This window comes from Erinaceus europaeus, chromosome 13, assembly GCF_950295315.1.
Source record: "Erinaceus europaeus chromosome 13, mEriEur2.1, whole genome shotgun sequence".
In the NCBI taxonomy this organism is placed as follows: domain Eukaryota; kingdom Metazoa; phylum Chordata; class Mammalia; order Eulipotyphla; family Erinaceidae; genus Erinaceus; species Erinaceus europaeus.
Genome location: NC_080174.1, coordinates 21326150 through 21345282, shown reverse-complemented (window position 1 = coordinate 21345282; position 19133 = coordinate 21326150). Strand labels below are relative to the sequence as shown.

The 19133-nt window shown below is 38.0% G+C and overlaps 1 pseudogene; it reads left to right on the top strand.

Annotated features, from left to right (window-relative positions):
- Window positions 1–1488: 1488 nt before the first annotated feature.
- Window positions 1489–1545, top strand: LOC132532531 (U7 small nuclear RNA; annotated as a pseudogene).
- The last annotated feature ends 17588 nt before the right edge of the window (window positions 1546–19133 follow it).

Here is a 19133-nt window from a genome sequence, read left to right as displayed (position 1 = left end):
CCACAATGACCCTGGGTCCATGCTCCCAGAGGGATAGAGAATGGGAAAGCTATCAGGGGTGGGGGTGGGATATGGAGATTGGGTGGTGGGAATTGTGTGGAATTGTACCCCTCCTACCCTACAGTTTTGTTAATTAATCTTTTCTTAAATAAAAAAGAAAAAATAATAATAACTAAAATGACAATTACAACAACAAAAAAAGGAAAAACTGACAAAATCATTGTATAAGAGGGGTACAACTCCACACAATTCCCACCACCAGAACTCTGTATTCCATATCCTCCCCTAATAGCTTTCCTATTCTTTAACCCTCTGAGAGTATGGAACCAAGGTCATTGTGGGATGCAGAAGGTTGAAGGTCTGACTTCTGTAATTGCTTCTGTGCTGAACATGGGTATTGACAGGTGGATCCATACTCCCAGCCTGTCTCTCTCTTCCATAGTGAGGCGAGGCTTTGGGGAATCAGAGCTCCAGGACACGTTGGTGGGGTTGTCTGTCCAGGAAAGTCTGGTTGACATTATGCTAGCATCTGGAACCTGGTGGATGAAAATAGAGTTAACATAAAAGGCCAAACAAGTTGTTGACTAATCATGAACTTAAAGCCTGAAGTAGAGCAGATGAAGAGTTGGGGGGGGTCTCCGTTTTGTAAAATTATAACTTTCATTCCATGTGCCTGTTGATCATCTGGATGTCTTCTTTAAAGAATTTCTGCTCTGAACTTCTGTATATTCTTTAAATTGATTTTGTTGCTGTTGTATTTTGTTATTTCTTTGCATATTTTGGATATTAACCCCTTATTGGATATATGGTGCACATAAATGTCCCACTTACTCGGATAGTTTTCATTTTCATAATTGCTACTTTTACTGTACAGTAAAGAAGCATTTTACATGGATGTAGCTCCACTCTTTTAACTTTGCTTTTGTGTCCGTTGCTATTTCAAGTTCACAGAGTGCAAGAAGGAAGTCTTCCACTACTCAAGGTATACTTCTCGCCAAATAAGGTAACAAGAGACCACGATAGACATAATATAACAGTAAATGGCTTAATATTGTAGGAAGGCACTCAATATATAAAAAACAGAAAAATTTATCAAGAAAATATGAGCAGACCCAAAGGGAGATGTTTGCAACAACACAGTGATGACACCCCCCACTGTGACAGTGGAAAAACTATTCATAAAATTCACATTATCTAAAAGGACAGATTTGATCAAATATATTTATGGATATTTACAGAGGATTTCATTGCAGAACAGTATGACAGAGGTCTCATAATTACATAATGACACATTCTAAAAGATAGGCTCAAAGGAGTGGTGACTTGGGAGATCACCCACATTTCCATGTGTTAGGACATAGGTTCAATCCTGTGCCCCTTAACTGTAGTGGGGAAAGCTATGCAAATAGTAGAGCTGTGTTTGAGGAGTCATTCTTTCTCTCCTCTTTCCAACCCCATTGTTCTCTGTCTCTATCAGAAAAGATAAAAAAAAGAAACTTTTAGAATTTGTCTAGCAGGTCTTCCGGTTTCTACCGGAAAGCCCCCCCCAGAAAAAAAAAAAAGAAACTTAAAAAGGTTGACAGGAGCCAGGAGCACATCACACAGGCACTGAGCCCCAGCTATAACCTTGTTGGCAATAAAAAAGGAGGAGGAGGAGGAGGAGGAGGAGGAGGAGGAGGAGGAGGAGGAAGAGGAAGAGGAAGAAGAAGAAGAAGAAGAAGAAGAAGAAGAAGAAGAAGAAGAAGAAGAAGAAGAAGAAGTAGAAGAAGAAGAAGAAGAAGATATAGTCTCGAGGACAGAGTATAATACAGTATTTGTCTTTCTGTGTTTGATTATTTCCACTTAGTATAATGTTTTCCAGGTACATACATACTATCACAAATTTAAGGAAATTCTTCTTATTTAAAGTTTAAATAATTTTAAGCCATAATACTGATGACTTGACTTGCTACTTACTTCCTACTGTAATCAGAATTCCCATGTCAATGTTGGTGACCAATAAAGGGAGTACATTCATGTGTGAGACGCTGAGTTCGATCTCCAATACCACATATGCCTGAGCAGTGTTCTAGTTTCTCTTCCACAAAAAGTAAGTGAATAAATATTTTCCAAAGAAAAAATAAAATAAATTATGCACTACTGGTCCTAACTCTTAAAGTTCTTAATATCATCACCTATCCTCATACCCTTATAATAGATAGAATCTACACACAACTGTCCATTGAATAAGTTAAATTGATTCTTTTTTCGTTTGTTTGATAGGACAGAAAGAAATGGAAAGGGATGAGGATAGAAAGGAATAGAGACAGAGAAACACCTGCAGCACTGTTTTTTTTTTTTGTGAACCTTTGCCCCCTGAAGGTAGGGACCAGAAGCTTGAATCCGGGTTCTTGCACTTGGTAACATATGTACTTAACCACGTCAATCAATTTTTATTTTATGGGTTTTGTACAAATAATCCCAAATCAAGGTTGAAATGAGGCTTACTCCATGCCTCCATAAAGCAACAACATATTAGTATTTTGTACATTTGTTACTTTGTGATGCTTTTGCTCTCATATAATCATGGGAAAGTCACTGAGAGCATTTAAGTTTTATTTTGAACTACACAGCTGAAGATTGATGCTATTTATTCTAGGCACTAAATGTTATATGAAAAACATATACAAGATATGGAATTCTTTTCAAACTGAAATCTTTCTTTAAAATCAGGAATAAAATTATGGAATCCATTTTCACCACTACTCTCTCTCTCTCTCTCTCTCCATATATACATATTAGTATTATGGGAAAGAGAGAGAGGAAAGGCAAAAAAAGGGCCACAGCACCCCTCAGCTCTGTCATAAGATGGTTCCAGGGCTGAATTTGTGGTCTTTGAGGCCTAGGGCAGGTAGATTGGGATTCTATTAAACTGAATTATCTCCCTGGTCCTGTTCCTGCCCTGTTCTCTCTGTGTCTCTCCATGATGATAGAGTCATTCTGAAAGATTTTAATTCTGGAAGAATTTGACTAAATAGCACTTGTGACATTTCTGTTAGCCAAAAAAGAAAAAAAAAAGTGAGATAAATAAAATGCAGGCAGTAATAGAAACTAGGGCCTCATAGATCAGAAGCAACCAATGGCACAGCTATACACAAGATACTGGGTACTATACAGCAAACCCTAACAAAAGGACTTTTCAAAGTTAACCCAATTACCAAATAATGTGATGATAGCATTAACTATCCATTGTTTTTTTGAACCCTAAGACAGCAGGAACCTCACATCTCCACTATAGAGCCTATATTTCTCCCAGTCCTGGAACCTTAGGATAGGGCCCACTTTCCCGCATGCCTCTCCCAATCCGTATCAAATAATATTGCATCTTCTTATCTCAACCTAATCAACGCAACGATTGCCACCTCAGCATGCTTCATTCAGCTCAGACTGTGTCCAGAGACTTCACGTGTAGAATGACAACCCTTCAGTTTCATTACTCGGGTGAGACCTTTCCTTTCAGAGTATTCTCTAATTCCATTCCAGGTGGTTCAGTTTCTAACAAAGTCCCAAAACCTAGATATAGACCAGGTTCAGTGTGAGAGAGCATATGTTCACTCTTATCCTTATACCTGAAAGCAGAAGTACACTAGAGTTTGCAGTGAGTACCCCCCTAACACTTCCTCTCCACTATTTCAACCTTTGGGTCCGTGATTGCTCAACAATTTATTTGGCTTTGTATGTTAACTCTCTTTTCAGACACCAGGTTCCACATGCCATCAGGATGCCGGCCAGGCTTCCCTGGACTGAAGACCCCACCAATGTGTCCTGGAGCTCAGCTTCCCCAGAGACACACCCTACTAGGGAAAGAGAGAGGCAGACTGGGAGTATGGACCCACCAGTCAACGCCCATGTTCAGTGGGGAAGCAATTACAGAAGCCAGACCTTCCACCTTCTGCAACCCACAATGACCCTGGGTCCATGCTCCCAGAGGGATAGAGAATGGGAAAACTATCAGGGGAGGGGATGGGATATGGAGATTGGGTGGTGGGAATTGTATGGAGTTGTACCCCTCCTACCCTATGGTTTTGTTAATTTATCCTTTCTTAAATAAAGAAATAAATTAAAAAAAAGAAACTAGGGCCTCTGGTTTCATAATTTCTAAAATAGATGAATGTAGAGAAAATATTTTTTTAAAAATCTGGTTGAAAAAATGTCTCCAGCTAGAATTTTATGGTTTGGATTTAGGCAGGAATACAAAATACGGACTGGGAAATGAAGAGCTCCTTGTCAATGACAAGAATTTTTTGCTAGACTCTTTCATCTGAAATCTCATTATGTAAGTTAGAAAATTGCATTTCCCAAGCTCCTCAGTGTAGAAAAGCAATTATTGTGAAATATTTAAATGTAAAACCCCTTTGGATTAAGTCATTTTATTCCTATCTGCTTATAATTATTTTATGGTTTATTTAAAATAATACATAGTTTGAAATTTTTGAAAATGAAACTTATATTCCATAAATGTGCATGAAAAATAGTTGGTCTGCATCAATAAGAAATGAGGTTTGTTGATTCAGTTTTATCTCAGTCAGCCTGATAAATAAAAAGGCTGTCACAGCAGAATTCTGGAAGAGGAAGATGTTACAACTATTACACCTAACTCCCTAGCGAAAACTTCATATCTAAAGGTAATATGCTAAGATAAGCTTTTTTGGTCAAGGAAGGGGAGAGCTGTATTATATACTTCAAAACCCCAAATAGGCTCTTTGCTTATCTTACATGTCCCAAGTTATATTCTGGTCTTCTGCCTATCTTCCTGTCAGGTTGATAGGCTATCTTCTTCTTGTTTCTTTATTATCTAGGACCTTTGGCTTTCTGTTTATTTTTTAAATTTATTTTAAAAAAGGAGACATTAACAAAACCACAGGATAAGAGGAGTACAACTCCACACAATTCCCACCATCAGATCTCCACATCCCATCCTCTCCCCTGATAGCTTTCCTATCCTTTATCCCTCTGGAAGTATGGACATAAAATCATTGTGGGATGCAGAAGGTGGAAGGTCTGGCTTCTATAATTGCTTCCCCCACTGAACATGGGCCTTTACTGGTCAATCCATACTCCCAGCCTGCCTCTCTCTTTCCTTAGAAGGGAGGGGCTCTGGGGAAGCAGAGCTCCAGGACACACTGGTGGGGTTGTCTGTCCAGGGAAGTCTGGTCGGCATCACACTAGCATCTGGAACCTGGTGGCTGAAAAGAGAGTTAACATACAAAGCCAAACAAATTGCTGAACAATCATGGACCTAAAGGCTGGAATAGTGCAGATGAAGATTTGGTGGTTCCTCCATTTTGTAGATAGCTAGTAGGCATATTTTAGTTATATTTCAAAGGGCCTGTAGCTATACTAGGCTTTCTGTTTAAAGTTACCTCCATGATCACACTCCCAATCTGATTTATCATCTAATCTCAGTTCAAACATGATTGTCTTTCCTGACATAATTATTGAGAAATAATTCAGGGGCTTGGCAGTGGCACACAGGGTTAAGTGCACATACAAAGCTCAAGGACCCATGCAATGATCCCCATTCAAGCCCCGTGTTCCTTACATACAGAGGGTCACTTTAGAAGCAGTGAAGCAGGTCTGCAGGTGTCTATCTTTCTCTTATCAGATCTCCCCCACCCCTCTTATTTTCTCTCTTTCTTATCCAATAAAATGTAAAAAATGGCCACCAGGAGAAGTGGATTCATAGTGCTGGCACTGAGACCCATGGAAACAAGGGGGGAAAAAAAGAAAGAAAGAAAAAGAAAAGAAACAAAGCAAAGAAAGTTATTCTAATCTTTAAAAATGTTTCCTATTTCTTGGTGGAGCCAAGATGGCAACTTAGAGACATCTGGTGTGAACTCCAAAAAGATGCAGCTTATAACCTAGGATTCTCTGGAGAGGCCACCAGGTTCCAGATGCTAACATGATGCCAACCTGACTTCCCTGGACAGATGACCCCACAAATGTGTCCTGGAGCCCCACTTCCCCAGAATCCTGCTCTACAAGGGTAACAGAGAGACAGGCTGGGAGTATGGATCAACCTGCCAACACCCATGTTCAGTGGGGAAGCAATTACAGAAGCCAGAGCTTCCACTTTCTGTTCCCCATAATGACCCTGGGTCCATATTCCCAGAGGGATAAAAAATAAGAAAGCTATCAGGGGAGGGGATGGATACAGAGATCTGGTGGTGGGAATTATGAGGAGTTGTACGCCTCTTAGCCTATGTTTTTTGTAGTGTTTCCTTTTTATAGATAAAAATTTTTTTTAAAGTTTTCTATTTCTTTACTAGTACTTTTTAAAGATTGTTTATTTTTTTTAATTTATATATTTATTTATTGGATAAAGACAGAAAATAATCAAGAGAGAAAGGACAGGTAAAAAGGAAGAGAGTTATCTATAAAACTGTTTCACTGCTTGTGAAAAGTACTAACATTTGACTTACATGAAAACTACGTAATTATTCTGATTCTTCACTGCAGACATTTCATGTAAGGCAAATGTTTAGAAACAAAGCAGAAAAGAGAGATTGATGCACAGGTAAATAGGACGTAGAGGGTGAATGCTTCCGTTTCCTAGCCTACCTTGTTTTATAGTGGGTTGGGGGATGGGGCATGTGTGTGCTGAACCACACTGGTTTCTCAGACTGTCAACCCTCTCCCCATCTTGTAATCATTAATTTTTAGTCCTTGTCTTCTGGTATGCTCACTAGCACTTTATGGCCTCAAACCAGATTGCAGGGAGAGATTTCATACTGCTGTAGGAATTCTCTCTCATTCTCTGTGAGGAACGGCAGAGGGGAGGGACTGCTTGATCAGTTAGTCACCTCCCAGCTTCTGGTCATGTATGTATTCCAGCGCCCTTCAGCTGTTGTTAACACTCAGCTGCCCTTAACACTGCCACCAAGAAGTCTGGAATTCTGAGAGTGAGATCCACTGCTAATCCCCTGAGAATGTGCATTTCCTCTCCTTCCAATTTAAGAACTTCCTTCATGGGGGCTGGGTGATGGCACACCTGGTTAAGCACACATGGTACTATATGCAAGGATATGTGCAAGGACCCAGGTTCAAGCCTTTGCTCTCTGCCTGAATTGGGGACACTTCAAGAGCAGTGAAGCAGGTCTGCAAGTGTCTTTCCCTCCCTCTCTCTATCTCCTCCTCCTCTCTCAATTTCTCTCTGTCCTATCAAAGGGGGGGGGGGAGGGTGCCAGAAATGGTGAGTTCATAGTGCCAGCACAGAGCGTCAGTGATGGGAGGCAAAATAAACAAACAAAAAATATACTGCTGGATCGACCTGCCAAAGCTCATGCTCAGTGGGGAAACAATTACAGAAGCCAGACCTTCCACCTTCTGCATCCCACAATCTTGGGTCCATACTCCCAGAGGGATAAAGAATAGGAAAGCTATCAGGGGAAGGGATGGGATACGGAGATCTGGTGGTGGGAATTGTGTGGAGTTGTACCCCTCGTATCCTGTGTAGTCAGTGTTTCCTTTTGATAAATAAAAAATTTAAATAATAATAATAAAAACAATGAGGCAGTATATAGAGGAATATAGAAGAGAGAAATAGGAGGTGGCAGGTGTTCAAGTGTGAACACTGGCATGTGGTCAATGAATTCCTGATAGAAAAGTCCAAGAGTACAATTTTATAGCATGGCATGCAGACATCTAGGAAAAGAGTGTTGAGACAGAGGGGAGAGCAATAGTGAAGACTGGATGGGATCTGCCTTATTCAGTGCGCTGCTATGGCACATGTCATTACTGCCTGCAACCCTTGCTCCATGTAAAATTAAATACATACCTAGGTAAAAAATTTGCCACTTGGGGGCTGGGTGGTGGCTCACCTGCTTGAGTGCATGTTGCAATGCTCAAGGACCCAGGTTCTAGCCCCTAGTCCCCACCTGCAAGGGGACAGCTTCACAAGTGGTGAAGCAGGGCTGCAAGTGTCTCTCCGTCTCTTTCCCCCACTCTACCTCCCACTTCTTCTCAATTTCTAGCTGTCTCTGTTCAATAAATAGTGATAATAAAATTATATATACATATATATTCATATATATATATACATACATATATGAATACGCAATAAGTCATTGCTAAGGAAAGAAAGACTATATGCCCTCTAGTTTCTTGTTTCAGATAATAAAGGACCCGGAAAATCTTTTAAATAAGAATAGAAACATCTGTTTTTGGACAGAGGAGGAATCTGGAGGCTACTTCTGTGTTCTGAGCATTAAAAATTCCAGGTTAACTGTGGAATACCTGCACCATAGAGCCTGTTTTTCTTCTAGCTGTTCTCTAATTTCCAACAACAACAACAACAAATTCTCTTTCTCAATCATTGTTGAAGACATATTTTTCCTTCTTCTGGTCACTGACATACAAGGGATCCTAGAGAGAGCCTCAGGCTGATGTCATTCATATGCTAATAGTCCAAACTCTTGTTGGGGTGACAACATCTTCTTGCAGGTGAGGACCAAGAGTTTGAACCTGCATCCTTGCACACTGTAATGTGTGCACTTAACCAGGTGCACCACCTCCTGGCCCCTTAGGGATCTTATTGTTAAAGAAATAATTACCAACAATTACAGAAGCCAGACCTTCCATCTTCTCATCCCACAATGACCTTGGGTCCATACTCCCAAAGGGTTAAAGAATAGGAAAGCTATCAGGGGAGGAGATGGGATACGGAGTTCTGGTGGTGGCAATTGTGTGGAGTTGTACCCCTCTTATCCGATGGTTTTGTCAATGTTTCCTTTTTATAAATAAATAAAATAATAAAATAGTCATCAAGAGAAGGGTGGACAGTTGCAAAGAGTCATCTGCATCTCAAGTATTTCTGTAAGGAGAGAGCTGTTTGCCTGCTAGGCAGGAATGCACCGATTATATACAGTACAATGAAAACTGGGTCTGTGGGAAAATAGAGGGAAGGTTTGTGTCTCTATGTATCATGATATAAGGGGCAGATTTCTTTCTGTCCCAGTCATTTGTCTTCTATTCAATTGCCATGTGAGAAGTATTATATTTTGATATTCAACTTGGTGATGTGAATATTTAGATTTGTAAATGTCTTAAAGGTGGAGGTTTTCACTGACCTACATCTGTCAGCCTGGTAAAGCCTTATAATTTTATGATACAGCAATTTTGATAGTTGGTTTTACAGTCTTCACAGTCACATTTACGGTGCTAGAAGACAAGGAGCCCTGTATTACTCAGGGGGCCTAACTTCCTCCATAGCAACTGGGCTGGAATTGGAATGAGCAAGTGAAAAGTTGCAGAAAATGAAGCCATCATGGTGAGAAGTCACAGGTGAGCAGAAGGAAGAGCAGACAGACTGTATAAATCTTTGCAAAGACTGACCCCTCAAGTTTACACAGCAAGCTGTGAAAACAGGCATAGCAGATGGTTGTGCGACATCCTTCCGGAGAGATACTAGTAGCTTGGTTTATATTTGGAAAGAGTCAGAGGGAAATTTTGAGAAAGTGCTACTGATTCATTTAGGCTCAGAATCACAGACAACACCTAGGTGTGTGTAAATTAAAGCTGGACCATTAGATGGAAGCTTGTGAAGTATTGAGCCTAACAGTATAACTCCTTCCAGATAAAAACCTAGAAGCTAGATGTTTCTGTTTACTTCATCTGTAATAGTCCTGGGGTACAGTTAGCACTGAGTGCTCACAAGCCTTCAGAGAATTGCTTCTTTGTGATATGTAAGCCCCACTGGAATCTCCGTTTCTTGTACCCATCTCTCAGGGTGCCTGATGTTCAATACCAGACTTTTGCTCCTCAGAAAAAAGCTGGAATAAGTAGTGAGGTTTATGTCGAGACTGCATTTCAGCTTTTCCTACAGAAAGGCAGAGAAAGATAGAGACCACAGCAACAAAGCTTCCTACAATGTGGTGGGTGTGGGACAGTGGCAACAGACAGAGTGGATGCAGGAAGAAGAATAAACAGCTTTTGGTTTAGGTGGGAAAGTGTTCCACCAATGTTTTCCTCTAAGCATTTGATAGTTTCTTGTCTAACATCCAGGTCCTTGATCCATTTGGAGTTGATTTTTCTTTCTGGTGAGATAAGGTGGTTCAGTTTCATTCTTCTGCATGTTTTGACTCAGTTTTCCCAGCACCATTTATTGAAGAGAGCCTCCTTCCTCCATTCAATACTTTGGAACCCCTTATCAGAGATTAGATGTCCATAGGTGTGGAGGATTAGTTCTGGGCTTTCAATTCTGTTCCACTGGTCTGTGTATCTATTTTTGTTCCAGTACCAGATTGTTTTGATAATGATGGCCTTATAATATAATTTGAGATCTGGGAGTGTGATGCTTCCATTTCTGTTTCTTTTCCTCAAGACTGTTTTGGCAATTCTGGGTGTTTTTTGGTTCCAGACAAATGACTGCAGTTTATGTTCTATTCTCTTAAAGACACTTGGTGGAACTTTGATGGGTACTGCTTTAAATTTATATATGGCTCTGGGGAGAATATTCATTTTGATGGTATTTATTCTTCCAATCCATGAGCATGGGATGTCTTTCCATTTCTTGGTATCAGTTTCTAATTCCTTGAATAGTGACTCATAGTTTTCAGTATGTACATCTTTCACTTCTTTGGTCAGCTTTATTCCTAGGTATTTGATTGATTTTGCTGAAACAGTAAATGGGAGTGATTTCTGGATGTCTTCTTCTTCAGATTTAGTGTTTGCATAAAGAAATGCCACTGATTTTTGGTACATTAATTTTGTAGCCTTGATACCTTGATATATTGCATAATAACTTGCAGTAGTTTTCTGCTAGATTCTTTAGGTTTTTCTTTTGTTTGTGATTCGTTTGTGAAGCCATCTGGTCCAGGACTTCTGTTGTTGGGGAGATTCTTAATAACAGTTTCAATTTCTTTGACTGTGATTGGCGCATTTAGGTTTTGTAGTTCTTCTTGGTTCAGTTTTGGAAGAACATATGTTTCTAGGAATTCTTCCATTTCTTCCCAATTCTCTAGCTTGGTGGCGTATAGTTCTTCATAGAAGTTTCACATGATTTTCTGGATTTCTGTGGTGTCAGTTGTGATAGCTCCTCCATCGTTTACAATTCTATTAATTTGTGTCTTCTCTCTTTTTTGTTTGGTGAGTCTGGCTATTTGTCAATTTTGTTTAATCTTTCAAAGAACCAACATTTGGCTTCATTGATCTTTTGTATGGTTCTCTTATTTTCGATGTTGTTTATTTCTGCTCTAACTTTAGTTAGAGCAGAAACTGGTTGTTTTAGGGTTCCTTTGTTCCTCTTCCTCTAAATCCTTGAGGTGTGCAGTAAGGTCGTTCATTTGAGCTTTTTCTTGTTGTTTAATATGTGATTGTATGGCTATAAGTTTCCCTCTCAATACTGCTTTAGCTGTGTCCCAAATATTTTGATAGGTTGTGTCTTCATTTTCATTTGTTTCCAGGGACATTTGAATTTCTTGCTTGAGTGCCTCTCTGTGGTTTCCCTCATTCTGCTAGCCCTTTCCTCCATAGTTGTTTTCATTTCTTTGATTATTAGGTTTACTATTGCTTGCATACTTTTCTTATCTATGGTTACTTCTGACTGATTTGGGGTTTCTTCTGGGCTTCTGTCATGATTCATTATGATAGCATTTTTATTTGCTCTTGATTTAACCATTTTTTTAAATTGATGTGGTTTTTATTTTTCTGATCTATAGTTCTTCAGTTGTTGTGTTTTGAGTACAAGTCATGCTATACTAACAACCTTTATGATAAGTGCAGTCACCATCCTCAGAGATTACAACAATAGTTACTGAAGCAAGGATTGATGCAGTTCAGCCAATACCATTTAGCCAAACAACACCTCCAGTCCAAGAAAAAATAGCAAGCAAACAAAAGAAAAAGAGACAGGAAAAAAGGGAAAGTAAGAATTGACAATTATGCAAATCTACTGTCCACTATAAATTCTAAGGAAAGAAAGGAGAGAAAGGGAAGTAGAGAAGACACACACACATAGAGTCCACTCTGAGTCAGATTTCTTCCTCAAAATAATTCACAAGTGAGTATCAGTGAATTCAGAAAACAAAAAAAGGAGGAAGAACAAAAAGAATAAAATAAAGAAAGAAAAAAGGAAGAGCAGTGAAAGAGTTTTTTGTTTTTTTTTTTTAATTAGTTAGGAGGAGGGAAAATGAGAGTGAAGAGAAGAGGTAGAGAGAAACAAGTTACTCTCACAATGAATAGGACACCCAGTAACCTAGCAATGGAAAAAACAACAATGGTTAATTTTGGTCAACCTGAAGAAGGTGGATGGGAAAGGGACACATGGATATAATAATAGTAGTTCTTCTTCTTCTTCTAGCATTTGCCCTTCTTCCGTAGCCAGACAACAGCATCAGGTTGAGCCTGATGTAAAGTAGTAGTAATATAATAAGATAGAATAGAGTAGAAAACCCCTAACAGTCAGTCTGCATCTTGGATTGCTCAGTTGGCTGCAGGAAGCCTGAGCAAAGACAGCCAATTCTAAGAAGTATCCAAAAACAAAAAACAAACAAACAAACAAAAAAACCAAACCCTCCAGGTAGTCTTTCCCAGACAGGGATGAGACTCTGATTGGTCAGGTATTTTGTCACTCAAATAGAGCTTCAGCCACTTAAAAAAAGAAGAGAAGTTAAACGAAGAGGCTTGGAATGACACTCCTCGTGTGCCAGGAATCTTGGTAAAGAAAATAGCTCAGCAGCTCAGCGGGGAGCCTACTAGGAGAGGCTGTGTTGCCCATGTGGTCTGGTACTAGGGTTGGGGGGGAGTGAGCTCAGATAATAATCAAAGGATTTTCTTTTGTCCCCCTGACCTCCATTTTTCAGCCCAAAAGAGTTATGGGATTGTTATGGGACTCCTACAGACAGCCCAGTATCCTACCCTATTCAGCGGATCTCAGGTTGCAAGCTGCTACCTCTTGGAGTTCAGGGCAGCTGAGGCTCCAAAGTCACCATCTTGCTTTCCCCCCTCCTGTCCTTTCTAATGGTTGATAGTCTCACAGGATTGGCATGGTATCTCATTGCTGTCTTTATTTGAATTTCTCTGATAAGTGACACTGAGCATTTTTCATAGGTCAGTTGGTCCTTGGGATCTCTTCTTTAGTGAAAATTCTACCTATATCCTTTTCATACTTTTGAATATTTTTTTTTCTGAGTTTGTTGAGCTATCTGTATATTTTGGTTATTAACTTTTTGCCTGACATGTGGCATTAAAAAAAACTCCCATTCTTAAATAGTCTCTCTATTTGGATAGTGGTTTCTTTTTCTGTGTAATTTTTTTTAACTTGGTATAATCCTATTGGTTTATTTTTGCTTTTGTTTTCTTTGCAAATGGATTTGAGTCCTTGAAAGCATCTTTAAAACTTATATTGAAAAGAGTTCTGCCAATGTTTTCCTCTAAACATTTGGTTTCTGGTTTAACATCCAAATACTTTATTCATTTGAAGTTTACTTTTGTGCATATTGAGATCAAGTGGTTCAATTTCATTTTTCTCTGCAGATGCAAACCCAATTTTCCCAACCCCAATTACAGGAGAGTCCTTTCTTTATGCAATACTTTGAGTCCTTTTTTAAAAGTTAGTTATTCATAGATGGAAGGGGGGGGTTGAGGTAGCTGTTTTTATAGTCATGAAGTAGCTATATTTGGCTTGTTTCTGAATTTCCTGGCTTGTTTATGAATTCCTCTCAAAATGACTTGCTTCAGTTTGTCTGTGTAGAAGAAAGACTGGTTAGATTTCAGTATGCTAGCTTTTACCTTGTTGGAGAGTTTTCAATTACAACTGAAACCGGTCACATATAACTACAATCTGGTTTACTGGAGAAAAAATTACACTACATGAAAATAAGCATATAATTCAATTGGATATAAAAAAGGACTATTCCCCCCAAATCAATATCACAGGCTACTTATAATAAAAACAAAGAATCAAACTTTATAAAAAAGCTCTATTGACTAATGGAAGTAAAAGAGGAAAATCATTCAAAATCTCTCAACTTTCTCTGCCATTATTGTCTTTTTCCTCTTACATAGTCTCTGTTGCCTCTGTGTACATGTAAGACTTGACATTTTTAGTCAGTCATAAGCCAAAAGCTAATCCTGTAAAACTGAATGTTTCTTTTCAGTACAGGATATTCAGGAGGATCAAACTAGAGTTCATTTTTTTTTATTTAATATTTATTTATTCATTTTCCCTTTTTGTTGCCCTTGTTGTTTTATTGTTGTAGTTATTATTGTTTTTATTGTTGTTGTTGGATAGGACAGAGAGAAATGGAGAGAGGAGGGGGAGACAGAGAAGGAGAGAGAAAGACAGACACCTGCAGACCTGCTTCACCGCCTGTGAAGCGACTCCCCTGCAGGTGGGGAGCCGGGACTCCAACCAGGATCCTTATAACCGGTCCTTGTGCTTTGTGCCACCTACACTTAACCGCTGTGCTACCGCCCGACTCCCCTAGAGTTCCTTTCTTAACAAACAAATGCAACTAAAGTTCTTTTTTTAAAGACAAGGTTTTAAAGGTCAAACTAAAATTTCTCTAAAACTAGTAGGTATAATGGAAGCAAACAAGACTTCTTTCCTCAACAATAATAGAGACAGTTTAGAATTCCTTAATGATGATTTTTTGGTCTCTTCTTTCTGCCATCATCTAGTCAGTGATGCACAGGGGATAAACCATCATTCAGTAAAGGTTATTGAAATTTTATTAACACCAAGAGAAGAGATTGAGTGGACAGTAAAAAGAATCATCTGCCTCCAAAAAAGATAAGAGTAGGGCAAGTGAGTAAGGAGGAAATTGCCATTGCTAAGCAAGAACTCACGGGTTGTGTCTCTTCCTTCCAATTGAGAGTGGGTTCTACTGGGTAAATAGAGACAGAAGTTTGTCAAGTGCAGAGTGGCTTTATGTTTGAGTCCATAAGAAAGTATAGAGTTGACTTAATTGATATTCTGAATCAGAATAATAAGGATCCAGTCCTTACACTTGCAAATATCTTAAGCTCTGTCTAAAGGTTGAGAGTTTTCTGATCTAACTCTGAAACTGTTTATTTCTTTAGCATAGCAAAAAATTCATATTTATAATTTTATGCCACATCACAAAAAGGGGCAGATTATGAACCACTAATAGAATTTTTTTTGCTAAAATGCTATGGCACTTGGGTCACTTTATTTTCCATATTAGCTCCTTGGGAAGAAAAAGTCTGCGTCATTGGACAGGGCTTCCAATAGCTTACTTCAAAAATCTGGAGAAGGTTTCAAAAGCTATCACTCTGGAGTCCAGAGTGATAAGATTAACTTAATTCAGTTCCTACATTTCAACAAATGCAGATCTCTATTAGCTGATCTCCCTGTTCATTTGGGAACACTGATTTATCTACACAGCTAGGCTTTATATTTTTCCTTGCTTTGTACATTTTTCAATGTTTTCATAAACAAGTGGTGGATTTTGTTTTAAATTAAAGTTACTCTCTTTTAATTATACTATTTTCTTGATAAGTCAGAATCAGTACATCATTATATGTAGCACCAGAGGAACAGAGAAGTTTTGGGAGCTTCTACGTAACCGTTTTGGTTAGTCTTTAAGATGTGTACTGTCAGATTATGTTTTCACTAGACTATATAAAAATATTGATGATGTACAGTTGCTACATACAAATGCCAAATCTTAAGTTATATTCTGGATATATGGTTATGTAATGCCTTGGAATTATTCTTTGTAGCTTTAGGGGGCTAATGGCACCAACAACTCATCCAGCAATATGTGTTAAGTGTTCTCATTAGACTTGGCTTAGTGCTTTAAAAGGCACATCTTTCTATATTTACACTTATTTATAAGGCATACCAGCAATGTTATATCCTTCCAATAAAAAATTTTCCATATAATATAAATTTATCCTATTTGAGATTTAGAAGGATACTCAATTCTAAAATTTAAAATTGTTGGTTAATTTTGATATATTATTTGCTAGCATTTTTAATTTTTAAATTTTTTTGCTTCCACTCATGCCCTCCAACAATGTATAAACTATATAGTCATGATCAAATAAGATTTATTCCAGCTATGAAAGGCTAGCCCAGCATCTAAAAGTCAGGTAATATAATCTATGACATAAACAGGCTGAAAATGGGGGCGGGAGGAAACACAATCATTTAAATAGACACAGTAAAGATATTTGACAAGATCCAACACTTATTTAAAAACTTAAATTAAATTATAATTAAATTATAAATTATATTATAATTAAATTATAAATAGAGGGGAACTTAAATTATAAATAATTAAATTATATTAAATTATAAAATTATTAAATTATATTAAATTATAAATAGAGGGGAACTTTCTCAATTTGATACAACATATCTACAAAGACCTGTAGCTAATATCATACTTAATGATAAGACACTTGCAGTTTTCTCACCATCAGAAAAATTAAGGCAATCATACAATAAAATTAAATAAAAATGTATACAGATTGGGAAGGAAGAGACAAAGCTGTGCTCAGAGCTAATGGAATCCAGGGACAATGAAGACCTTCTACTCTGTGAAAGACATGCAAGACAAAACAAAATGCAACTCACAGGTTGGGAGACAATATCTGGGGAAAAAAAAACTTTATTCTGTGAAAAGACTGTAGTCTAATAAAAGACAACTTTTTAAAAAACTCATCTGTTTGACACAGCACAGATTTTAGGACATAATTAGTATATATCTGATATCAGGCTGATGGACTTACATAAACAGTTATCTAACTGCCAGGCACCTGGAATTCTGCCTTTTCCCCCAGCTCCTTATTTTCCTGTGTGCTTCATGCCAACTAAACTCCACAGGACCCTCTATGCTGCCTCTCACCAGAGAGAACGAAGATGTGGAGCTGAACTTTGGTAACTAACTTATGGACTCATGGGCAAGGTCGCGTCTAAGCCCTGCTGATATTTGCCTCTTCATCATACCTAATAACTGCCATGTAATAAACCTTGATGGTTTAAAGCCCACACCAAGCCAACCCTTCAGCATCTTTTATTTTTTAATTACAGTACTCATCAATAAGAAAATAAATCAAAAACAAAGGTCACAGGTTTTAACTGACACCTTGATGAAGGAGATATATACATGAAGTCAAGGGATCAGTAAGTTATAAGTTAAAATAGCGATATATTGTTGCACATATATTGGAATGTATATGGAATTCAGAACATTGATAACATATGGTGGCAAGGAAATGGAGAAACAGAAATTCTAATTCACTAATGATAGGGATGCAAGGTGATATATGCAGTTATTTTATTTTATTTCTTTCTTCCTTCCTTTATTTTATACTTAGAGTCAGGCTTAGCTTTGACTTGGGTGGCAGTGGGCAAGTGAGAACTTGTCTTCAGCAGGCTTTGATGGGCATCTGGTTCTCCTCTCAGTTTGGGGCCTTTTATGTTTTTTATTTCATTTGTTTATTTCTAGACAGAGATAGGCAGAAAGAGAGAGGGAGAGGGAGAGGGAGAGGGAGAGGGAGAGGGAGAGGGAGAGGGAGAGGGAGAGGGAGAGGGAGAGGGAGAGGGAGAGGGAGAGGGAGAGGGAGAGGGAGAGGGAGAGGGAGAAGGAAAGAGAGAACAGAACCAAAGCTTCCTTCAAGCTTTGGAAGTCGAACTTGAACCTGGGTTGCATATATGGCAAAGTGGTACTCTGTCCAAATAAGCTATTACAAGGATGTTGTGGTATAGTGGTGAGCATAGCTGCCTTCCCAATAAGCTATTACACCGCCCCTAGTGTCTTTTTTATTTTTGTTATTTTTTTTTAGTTTCTTATAAAACTATTACCGTATAATAAATTATTATTACCATCTTATAACCATATAATAATTATTAGTAGTATATAATAAATCATTACCATATAATCCAACATTCACTATACTTCTAAAAATTGGAAAAATATGTCTACTTACAAGAGACTGCAAATGTTATTTATAGTTAAAACTTGGAAATAATCAAGATCTCTTCAGTGTATCAATGGATAAACTGTGGAATATCTAGACCATGAAACATTAGTGAGAACTAGCATGAATCAAATTATTGAGCTAAGAAAGACTTGGAGGAAATTTAGATCTGAAATGTTCAATGTATTATTTCAGCTGTGTGACATCCTAGGATAGAGAAAACTATGACAATAGTAAAAAAAAAAAATAGTGCTATGAGCTGGATGAAAGAAAAATCAGTGTGTGCTACACAGAGAATATTAAGGTCAGGAAAAAGGCTATTTGATACCGTAATGCTGAATGTATGCTATTATCATTTGGTCAAACCTATAGAATATACAACACTAAGGAAAGCCCATTGTAAATTATGGTCTTTCTGTGATTATAACAGGTTCATGAATGTTCATCATCTTTCTTTTTTAGGATATATCATCTCTCAATCACCTATTTATTCCAGAGAGAAAGAGAGAAGCAGAACACTGCTCATTTCTAGCATAATGGATTACTCAGGATTAAGCCTGCGACATCCAGAGTGCCTTATACTAATAGACTGAGCTTGTTCCTTGGCCAGGTTCATCAGTTTGCATGGAATTTTCCACTTTGTTGAGGTATATTGGTAATGAGACAGTGTATGCATATACCAAGGACTTGGGTGATAAGACACGTCTCTGTACCTTTCTCCTAATTTTTCCATGAATCTAATACTTCTCTTAAACAATTTTTTGAAAGAATGAGTAGCCAATTTGCAAATAGACCTTTAGATATTGTTTGAGTATAAAAATAGAGACAGATGTAACTGGTAATGGGCTTATAATAATATGTGACATGTCTTGATTTTCTTTCTATAGAACTATGCTAAGCAGTTTAATGGTGTTATTCAACATCCTTAAAAAGGCAGGTACTAGATAATATCAGCAACCTTGATTTGGAAATGGAAAAGCAAAGTCTTACAGAGCATAAATAGTCTTTCCAAATTTTGTTTCGAACATTTGAAAGTTGTCATATTCAGAGTTTGTATTCTGCTATCCAAAAGAAGTTGAAGTGGTAGCATAAGCAAAAGCATTCTGTTTTAAAATCAGACAAGACTTTAGAAATTGATGTTGGTTTAAAAATTGTCTAACCTATCAACAAAAAAGACTACACATTTTTAAGATTAATAGGAGTGG